Here is an 11,330-nt window from a genome sequence, read left to right as displayed (position 1 = left end):
CGTCTTTAATGCACTCAGCCCTACTGAAAGCTTGCTGTAATACCACATGCGGCAACGCATTACAATTCTGAAGGAGCAGGTCTTTAATGCACTCAGCCCTAATGAACGCTTGCTGTAATACCACATGCAGTAAGACATTGCAATTCTCAAGGAGCAGGTCTTTAATGCACGCAGACGTTCTGAACGCTTGCTGTAATACCACATGCGGTAACGTATAGCAATTCTCAAGGAGCAGGTTTTTAATGCACGCAGCCGTTCTGAACGCTTGATGTAATACCACATGCGGTAACGCATAGCAATTCTCAAGGAGCAGGTTTTTAATGCACGCAGCCAATCTGAAAGCTTGCTCTAATACCACACGCGGTAACGTTTTGCAATCCTGGGGGTCTGGGAATTTGGCAAGTTTAGTTGATTCTGTCCACCCAAGCAGTGCCAGCTCAGACCTGGCACAATTCCACAGTTTGCATTGGGGAGGGGTAGCTCTGCTGATCTCGTGCGTATAGCACCTGGAGAGCAATATGGGGGGGTGGGTAAATATACACTGGTTCAAAACATTGGGATGTACCCCGTGCAATGAATAATCTGCCCGGTACTCTCCATGTGTCCTGCATGCAGTGTCCCAGATGTGGGAACAGGTGTCAGTTTCATGGAAAGAGTGCCAGCTGTCCAGGCTAGACAGGACAGTCTGTCTTTTGCTCTACATAGTTTTGGTTGATGGGTGTTTATGTTGTGTTGTAAGTGCTTTATTGTTTATTAGCACTTATATTGTGAACTTTATTACACGGCCTTCATTGATTATGCATTTCTGATAGTTGCTTCTTTACCTCTAGTGACAAACTTTAAAACCATTGACACATCCCTTAGCGACCACAATATTCTCCAAATTGTGCTCACAAAAATAAAACTCCCTCCATGTCAAACTTCGGGCTAACAAGTATCCATTAGGCAGGGCCAGAGCAGAATCAAGTGGCCTCCGCCTCTGCTTGGCCTCCTTCAGGGGTGTTGCTAGGTCTGGAAAAGATCCGGGGCTACGCTATTTTTGGGACTGTGGGGACTGGGGGCTAGCTAGCCTTTTTGGTTGTAACCCATGAGCTTGTATCCGGGGCTACAACCAAAAGAACCAGGGCTATAGCCCCTTCACCCCCCCCCCTCACCATTGCAACGCCTCTGGCCCCCTTACTGCTAGACTTCGCAAGCACGAAAACCCTATGCTCAAGGCCGCCATGACAGATTACACCCAAAACTGCAAACATTTTATGCAGCCTAAAAAACAGGGTTACTAGTACAGTACAAACACACATATCCTTACGATCAGACGATAGCAAAAGCAAAAAAAAAGCTACAAGAGGACATTAGGCACCTGAAGGCACTTAAGACTAAGACCACTTGCAGCGTAATTGGACATCTGCATAAAAGGAATCTTGTTCGTCAGCAAAAAGTACCAAAGATCCGGACCCATCCTAAGTTTGATCTGCTGGGCTTAAAATTAGTAATACAAAAATTGAGCATGTCGCGAGCCCCTGGCCTGGATGGGCTCTCTAAGGCAGTCCTAAAGGAAAACCCTGACAAATGGGCTAACATCCTATACATGGTGCTCAAAAGGATCAAAACTATGGGTACTATATGGGCATCGTGGAAACGATCAATCATAGTGCTCGTATACAAGAAAGGGGACAGGTAGTTACCACTGAATTATGGCCCTTTGGCGTTACTCGACATACCGGGGAAGTTGTATGCCAGGATCATCCTTAGAGACCTAAACAAATGGCTTATAGCCTCCAATCAGATTGACCCACATCAATCAGGCTTTGTTGCGGGTTTAGGTACTTTGATAAACCTTAAAATAGTGTTTGCCTTGAAAAAATACACCCAAAATGCTAAGCGTCTTTGATACCTAGCAAACGGAAGCGGTTGCCCAAGAACCATTCCACATACAATACAAGACTTTTATTCAGACTCTTCTATCCAGATTAAATTAAACCATCAAGGCCTATTATCGGTACCTAATCCCACCAACCTCGGACTCAAACAAGGCTTCTTCGCTCTTTAACGTTTACATCAAAGACATGAATAGCGTGTTTCAGACCTCCCATTCTCTCCCGCCAAAACTTGGGAGTCATCTGCTCACACACATGTTTAATGCGGATGACTTGGTCATCATTGATTGCACCCCCACAGTCCTACAAAGGCAGCTCCAAAATATGCTGATAAAAACAAGCTCGCCATCAATGTGACCAAGTCGAACGTCATGAAGTGTCAGTGCAACACCAAGACAGTGAAACGTGCATTTAACTGGACGGTCAATGGCTTGTCCCTGGAGCCGACACATGAGTATACATATTTCGGCCAGATAGTCAGTGACACCAGTGGTCGAAGTGTACGAAAAGAAGTAGTGGAACTATGTTCCCTGTTGGTCTGCCCCACTCCCCACTAACCCCATTGATGTGCCCCCTCCCACACACAATCCAAACCCCCAAACAAACACACCTACTATTTATGGGAATGTGCAGTGCAGTGCACTGAAATGTAAGCTTCAACTTCTTCCTACACTTTTATTTTAAAAGGAAACCATTCCAGAATGGTTTCTTTTTAAAATAAAAGTATCAGAACGGTGAAACTTAAAAATAAAAAGTATAGGAGCACCGGTCCCGACCGCTCCCGCCCACTTCGACCACTGAGTGACACCAAAACTGAAGCCCCATACCACAACGATCTAAGGCACAAGGCAACGGCTCTAGCCTCACAAGCAAAAGCTCTCCACGCCAATTTCGGGAGAGTGATTCAATATTATAAAGGAGAGGTGGTCCCAGTCCTGACATATGGTGCACATACCCAATGACCTGAGTCACGACCAGACTGGACTTTACTCGAGGGATGCTTCTGGAAAGCGTTCTTGCCAATCCCTAAATGATTCTCCCATACAGGTGGTGAGATATGAACTGGGCCTCTTATCATTAAGGACCATAGTCAACTGGAATGCGATTACGCTTTATGCTAAGTGTAAAGCTAAGGAGCAATAGCCAGCCTCTTTATTAATGGTGGTTGAAACCGTGCTGGAAGACAATAAACCTTTGGCCACTCGGAGCAAAGACTGCTTCGGGGTAATGAAATCAGCAGACATTATACTTTTTAATCCAGGGAAAGCAGAATTGAAATGGGGGCTCAAGATTGGATGAACACCAGAGAACAGTGCCTGAACTTTAAGGTATTTAGGACAGGAAGTTTTGAACATAAAAAAACTCAATTATATTCCAAAATATCTGATTAAGTTCCCAGACCAGTCATTTGATATTATGAGATATTATGAGAATCAGATGTATAATAAATAATAATGATAATAATTTGGCATTTATATAGCGCTACAAACCCTCAGGTATCTGAGCGCTGCTTATTATTACCCACGGTGTGTGGTGCTCATTTATCAACCTCGGAAGGATGAAAGGCTGAGTTTGGCCCCGCCGGGATTCGCCAGGCATCTTTTACCAATGTGATCCCAATTACATCGATCCATCTTGTAGATATTGTCTAAAGTCACAACAGAGGGAAACTCTTTACCTAAAAGTGCCAAGGACGAGGTATCTCGTCCTTGGGATTACCTCCCCATTGCCAAACACGAGATAGCTCGTCCTTGGCACTTAAGGGGTTAATGAAGGAGAAAATGTTAGAAGGCTTTGCATGGTGAAATACTGAAATCACCAAAAAAGGCCTTGGCACTGGGGGTGGGGGGACCCATGGCAGTTAACATTAAACATGTACTGGTCGAATGTGATAGATTGAAAGGCCTGCAAACAGAAGAGTTTTACAAACACCTGTGTGATTTCCGAAACCTTTCATTGAACGACCTGTGGGTAATCATACTGTGCACACAGAAGGCATCTTTGAACACGGATGTGGTCAGATATTTATGGAAACTAGAGCTCTTAACTATTCAGCATCAAAGGTCAATGTCCCTTGTTACTTTTGTATCTTATTGTTCTGTTTTGGGTGAAGTTAATCATATTGAATGTGGAGCTCCATTGATTCTTTTAAGATTGTGTATAATTTAATGTTCATGTTATTTTATTTAGAGAACATTTTTTAGATTGAGTACTGTACGAAAAAGTTGTATATCATCTAAAACAAATAAAAACATTTTTTGAAAAATTGTGAACTTTATTGCTGTAATCTAGAAAAACAATGGTCTTTAGGGTTTCCCAGAGCAATGCCAGAGGTTACGATTCATTCTAAACCTTCCAGCCATTATCTCTTTGTTTTTGCTTTGTGACCCCGAGTAGGACGGGTATGCGCAGATGTGGGTCCCGTGCCTGCTGGGCCTAGAGACCTAAGCTACTCCTCACTGATGACACCCAACAAGGCTGAAACATGTCTGGGGATGCTTGTGGTTTCATGCAGATGGGATGTGACCAAACAGTTCGGGCTGGACTGCCCCTTTTGGGTGGAGCCAAGCCTGATTTGCATATGTTGTTTCCCCTTATGTAGAGGCCTGGCAGGCGAAGAACGATGGCCTGGAGGGTTGCCCAGAGCAATGCCAGTGGTTAAGATTCATTCTAAACCTTCTAGCTATCACCCCTTTGTTTTTTTTGTTTTTTGTTTTTTTGGATTTATTAATATCTTTATTTTTGATTTCAACAAATACAACTATATTGTAAATACAAGGAGATGAATACAGTAACATAAACCTTAAGCTTCTTTACAACAATAATATATAACAGTCATATCGTCAGAATAATTTGTACACAATTTATCTAGTTCACTCAACACATAGAAGAAAGAACTAGACACAAGACAACAACATACAAATATCCCTACCATTAACACTATCAAACCTATTAAAATAACTCAGTCATCTTGACCATCATTATGCACTCCCCTACCATATACATCAATGAAAGACTTCCATAAAGACCAATAGTTTTCTTCTTTGTTTTGCTTTTGAAACATAACCAATTCAAATTCAGATAACACAATTACATCATTTATCCATTCTTCTACTGTCGGCTTTTTCCTGGATTTCCACACCTTCAAAATCTGTTTTATTTCTATCACCAAAACCTTATCTATCCAAACTCCATATAAGCGGGTCTTCAAGCATCTTCCACTTTTTGCCAACAACAAAACTTGAAACGGTTTCCTTGCGAATGTGATTGACAAAGTAATGTCCAAACTATACAATACCCCTCGCCAAAAGGTCAAAACTCTTGGACAATACCACAACATATGAACTAATGTCCCCTTCTCACGTCCACATCTCCAACAAATATCATCAGTTATTAAACCCAAAGCAAACATCCGTACCAGTGTCCAGTATAACCTCCCCAATACCTTCTGATGTATAACCCGCAACTTAAGATCCATCTTTCTGCTGTATCCAACCCTCCATATATATTTCCAGGCATCATCATCAATTATACAATCTAAATCGAATTCCCACTTCTCCTTCAATTTGTTCCAAGACTCCAACACCGAATCACCTTCTCGCATAAGTTTCAAATATGTAGACACGTTACGTATCGACAAGCTAAACATGTTCCAACCCACCGGCTCCTTCTCCAAGGGCATAGACAACATATTGAATATCTGAATCAACAGACATTTTAATTCCTCACATCTAATCCTCTCTCTTCTACTTAAATGAAACACTACTCTAAGCTCCTCAAAGATCAGCAAGCGCCCATCCCGCAACAAATCATCCAAAGACAACACACCTTTTGAGATCACCCCTTTGTTTTCCTGCACTCTAGTCATGCCATTAAGTATATTGTGGAATTGTTGGCTGCACTTAACATGTGGCATACAAAATCTATTGGCTTTACCAAGGCTTGATTTTCAAGTCGTTGCCAATGACGTGAAAACTCTGGTTGCCAATCTGCTCGCACAATGAAGTTCCTAGAATTTAACAGACACTCCTCAATGGATAAACTGCTCTAGGCCTTCTTTCAACAGAACATGCTGTGGCGGCCAAGCGGTCTTTGTTCTAACATTCCAAATTTGGAATCAAATCACCATGCCTCCTCTGGCTCCAATCATTCTTGATCATTGCTGCAAATCAGCAAAAGACGTGACATCAGAAATGTATTGCAGGTTTCATTTCATTCCAAAAGGGGTTGGGATAAAAGCCTACAGGGGCTCTTCCACAACTAAACAAGGTTTTCCTGTCTGGAAAAGAACCCAAAACAAAATGCTTCCGGATGGTTCAGGTTATCTGGCAAAAACAAAGAGGTGATGGCAGGAAGGTTTAGAATTAATCTTGAACCTCTGGCAATTGCTCTAGGGCAAACCTCCATACCATGGTTCTTCAGCCTGCCAAGCCATTACAGAAGGGGAAAGACCACATTCAAACCAGGCTTTATCCCACCCCAAAAGGGGCAGTCCTCAGATTTCTTCCAAATAAGGGCACTCATCTCCTCCTGGAATCCTTGCCTCAACACAGTTGCAGAGTTAGAGCACATAACCACTCCTAGTGTGAGTTCCGAGTAACAAGGATATTGCATCCAACCACTCCAGTCCAAGAGATTCTACCGCGCAACCACTTCTTGGTTATTAAGACCTCTTGCAAGGCTATTGCACCCAGGTGCTTCTTCACTCAACTCACAAGTTTAGGGATATAGAGTCCAACTGGCGTATTAGACCAGTTAGTTCTCACAGTGACCCAACAACCACCTCACTATTTGCAATCCATCCAAGGGGACTAGTCACTGTCCCAACCCTACCTGCTCCAAGACTTCACTATCCACTCCTAAATAGGACAGATGGTGCCCCTCTACACTGTCACTCTCCAACTAAAAGGGATATCCAGCCTCCCGCACTCGACCTGCAAGGGATATATTGCCTCGCTCAGTCTGCAAGGGATGTAGTGGCCCTCTCACTCTATCTCAGCCTAAACAACTTGGTCCTCCTGCCCAACGTGTAAGATGTCCAGAGCTTCTCCTTTTGCTTCTCTGCGGCAGGCTCAGTGGTTACGTCTCTGGGTACACCCAGCTCTGGAATTACGGCCGCCTGTCTCCATTCATGTCGATTTGTTTCATTTTTGCCTATTAGGTGGCACTTCAGCACCAAATTCGGTAACACACTTAAGCACCACTCATGAGACAAAACTACTACATTGGAGTACAGCTAGGAGGGATGTAACATGTGGGAAGCGGCACACAGATTTTGAGTGTTGTTTGGTTCATTTACCTACCCATTGACTGCCCATACTCAGGCTAATCCCCATGGCCATTCCCATCCACTACTTGCCTTTCCCCAAAAATCCTCCTGGTATCTCTTTGAGCTAGCTCAATCAAGCTGTAACACCAAACCTTTGTCTGCAAGTGTTATTTCTAAGCAGCGTGTTTTAATTGCACCTGTAAATGTTCTACTGGTGCAATCAAAATGTCTTAACCATGTGTGCCTTCAGCCACTTGATTTATATCTATTTCTTGCACTGAAGTCCTTGAAAAAGAAGCATTGACAAAGCCAACAGTGTAGGCTTGTGTATATGTATTAAATAGGCCCAGCTATCGTATGATCAGGTAATCAGACAGTTTCTTGGCTGTTGCCGTGTTATGGTCTGATAAGACCATTATGGCAGTGCCTGACAAATACCTATCCCATGCCTCCACAAAAGCCACATCTGTTTCCAGTGCCTGGTTTGTATACTGAAAGCAAATGCCATACTTCACTGCGAGCTTCCCTGGTGGGGCATGAGATCCTGGGATGCTGGTTTTCATAATGCAATTCCCCCTTCTTGATCTCAATCTTTCTTTAGGGCTGCAAATATGTAAGGGAACCCTGGTGTTAGGGAGAGGTCCCTGGCATCTCTCTGGTGTCATCATTATTAAAGTTTTAGGTAATGAACTCAACCTCTAAACCTATGGGGGTAGAGGAGTACAGGGACTTGGAAACTCCCTCCAGTAATCCTCTTATTTATTTATTTGACATTTATAAAGCGCACCGAACCCGAGGACATTTTCAGGTGGTTCACAGCTCTGCATAAATTGCTCTCTTAAGCAGCAATGCTGGGCTTATCCATTAGGACACAAGTACATGTAACTATCGAGTATAGTTAGAGGCAGCATCCATTACATCAACGTTTATGCTGGCAGACACTTAGCATCAACCATCATCGGTCTCCTTACCTGCAGGATCACAAGCATACATATCTACGGGGAGGCCACACTTGCTCAGTCAACGAAGTCAGAGATTTCCTTTGCCATTTCTGGGCACAACAGGGCCACCAGCGGACAATCCAATGCCAAGTGTAAAAATGTGCATAACCAGAGAAACGCAGATGAGCTTCACCAGCTAGTTGATATTGATATTGATAGTTTATTTGTATCGTGCTCATACACAAGTGTTTCAGACCGCAATGAGGCAAGGGAGGGGCACAAGGAAGAACAAACAACGATCTTACTAGGCCCAGTGACATTGAGAATATGCAAGTGCATGGGAGAGGGAAAAGGGAAAGTGCATGGGAGGATATGACAGGTGGAAGTGCTGAGCAAAAGGAATAAAAATAAATAAAACATAAATAAATATTAAAAGCAACAAGCAGTGGTTGTGCAGCCAGCAAGTGGCAAGTGCTAGGTTTAAGGCAACAGACAGGGTGTGTCAGATAAGTGCAGAACAAATTAAACAGGGGTGGCGGGGGACTGTAGTGTTACAGACTGAGATCCCAGTGCAAGGGATTGCCAGGAGGCAGTGCGGGTAGGTGGCAGGATTAGCAGGTGGCCAGATGCACGATGCACAATGCCGAGACAGGGCAGATCAGCAGGGGAGAGGAGGAGAGAAGGCAGAAGCAAAAAGCAAGGTTTTGAGGTGCTTCCGGACCCGGAGATGGTTCTCCTCAAGTTTCAGAGTGACAGGAATGCTGTTCCAGAAGGAGGCCCCAGCCGAAGACAGAGATCTACCCCCAGCTTGTTTCTTTGAAAAACGACTGACCCTGAGGGAGTTAGAGGTGGAGGAGAGAAGAGCTTGGGAGGGAAGGTATTTACGGTTAGTTCTGGGTAAATGTCATGCAGCTTAACCACAGTGCACATGATCTATGGAAAATGTGTGTTAAATAAACATATGCCGAGTGTACAGCCAAATTATTTAAACATGATGCCTAGAATTCACTTCACAAGTGTTGGGGTCCCTCATGCCCTACATGGCCCTCTCATCACCCCGGGTGGGTTAGACATTCCATTTAATTTCCTATTTGTATACATTGATAGTTGAGTGATATCTCTCTTCCAGAATGTTCTAAATCGAGCAGAAGCTGCAGTAAGTTTGCTATCGTTGGAGGAGCAGTGATCCTTCCCATTTTTCAAGGCTCTCCTGATTTGGCATGGTGATGTATACTGGGTCTAAAAGATGCTCCTGCCGCAGAGGATCGTATCAAACGCTTTAAGCCCTGATTCGTTGAACAGGTCACAAGAATGAAGAAAAACCTTTTCCTCCCACATTCGACACATTGCCTTTCACTTTCTTTGGGAATGCCGGGGTTCTTCCATAGGTTTTGTATTACATTTTTTTAGTATGTTTCTATATATTTATATTTGTTCAGATAATCAGGAATACTGATATGTCCCTTGATTTTCCGCTCGGCTATTCACAACCTGGACACTAGGGGAATGGGAGTTTGTGAACTTGTGGCACGGAAGCTCATCAATAAGTGATCATGAAGCACTATATTAACTTGATTAATTATAGTTGGATATCTAACATTTCTTTCGCTTAACATGTCTTACAATAGGAAATACGGGTTGCAAAAATATTTTCCAAAATAGTTTTTGCACTTTTCCTTCAGATCCACTGAAAAGGAATGAACATATCACATGCTTCCTTTTCTCCCTGAAGAAGGCCTGCCTGCGAAAATGTGAGGCCATTTAGGCTGAAACTTAAGTTTGGCGACACCCTTTACTGTGTAGTTATGTTATGCTATGTTATTTAGATTTATACAGTGCAGATCTCTCTCCGCGGCAGGGGCCTCCCTCTGGAACAGCCTTCCTGCCTCCCTGAAACTTGAGGAGAACCATCTCCAGTTCCGGAAGCACCTCAAAACCTTCCTCTTTGCTTCTGCTTTCTCTCTCCCTCTCCCCTGCTGAACAGCAAATTAATTCTTCACTGAAACTGCACTGATCCTGCAACTGGACCACTCTAAACGGCCTCGGTCCTGGGCCCAGCCACTCTCCACTTGCACTGATGCCCTTGAACCCCTCTGCACTGCGGGACTGTCTCTGTATCCCTACAGCCCCCCCCCCTTCCCCAGCACTTGTTCTGCACTTATCTTGCACTTGCCACCAGCTGGCCCTATTTATTTATTACTTAACGCCACTTACCTTGTACTGCACTTCCCCCCTCTCCTTCCCCTTGCACTTTTTCCCCCTCCCCCACCCCTGCACTTGCGCGATCTGAATGACACCTGGCCTAGTAGGATCGTTGTCTGTCTCCCCTTGTTCCTCCCCTCCCTGCCTCGTCGCGCCTTGAAACAACTGTGTATAGGCGCGTTACAAATACCATATCATATCATATCATATCATATCACCTCCGCCCTTTTCATAGTCTTTAGGTGGCCAGTGGGATCTGAAAAGGAATGAAGGTTGGGCAGTGTCAGTTAGTGAGATGGAGAGGGATTGTGCTTTTGCTGTGTTGTCCGTAGCTTCAGTTCAGAAATACCGGTCACTGTGTGTTGGATTTGCCTCTAGATTGTATGGGTTTGGTGGTATTTTGGTGTGTGGGTGTATATGGGATTGTTGTGTGCGTCTGTGGCATAGTGCTGGAGATTGAGTGTGTTGTGTTGAGTGTTATTCTGGAGGAGGTGTGTCATTTGCTCTATGATTTTGGGCTTGTGGTGTGGTAGGGTTATGTGTGTCGTAATATGTGTGTTTGAGTGGTCAGTTTGAAGGGAAGTTGAGGGTTTTAGTGGGGTTATTGGTGAGGGAGGTGTGCATGTTCTTAGGTTGCATTGTTTTGATTAGGCTGATTCCTTATTTGGTGGTTGGAGATCTTATGCTTTCCTTTCGTTGGGTAAGCCCAGTGCGTTGTGGTTATAAAATGGTTTGTGATATTTCCTTATGTCGAGGTCGGGTGTTTCTCTTCAGTAGTGCTTCCTATTTAGGTGGGTGAGTTACAAAAGCTTGTTTTTAGTAGTTTTCTGAATTTTAGTTATTCTACATTGTTCGTATTTGCTTGGGGAGTGAGTTCCAAAGTTTTGCTGACGTGCAAGAGAATGCTGAACCATTATTGTTTGGTTTATCATCATTGGATTATTTTGTATATCATTGCTGGTCTTAGTGTTGATTTAGGTCTGTAGATGGAGATTCCTCCCTGTAAGAGTTCCACTCTTTGGTCATGTATTACTTTGTGAG

At 43.8% G+C, this 11,330-nt stretch overlaps 1 protein-coding gene across 2 annotated transcripts in view; it reads left to right on the top strand.

Annotated features, from left to right (window-relative positions):
- The window catches only part of LOC138453081 (seminal plasma protein pB1-like), a 420,884-nt gene that overhangs the window by 131,798 nt on the left and 277,756 nt on the right, over window positions 1–11,330 (top strand). The window lies entirely within an intron of this gene.

The sequence above is a fragment of the Ambystoma mexicanum genome, chromosome 4p (assembly GCF_040938575.1).
Source record: "Ambystoma mexicanum isolate Mex_15411 chromosome 4p, UKY_AmexF1_1, whole genome shotgun sequence".
Lineage (NCBI taxonomy): Eukaryota > Metazoa > Chordata > Amphibia > Caudata > Ambystomatidae > Ambystoma > Ambystoma mexicanum.
Note: the sequence above shows the minus strand (reverse complement) of the source record. Positions and strands in the feature narration are given on the sequence as shown.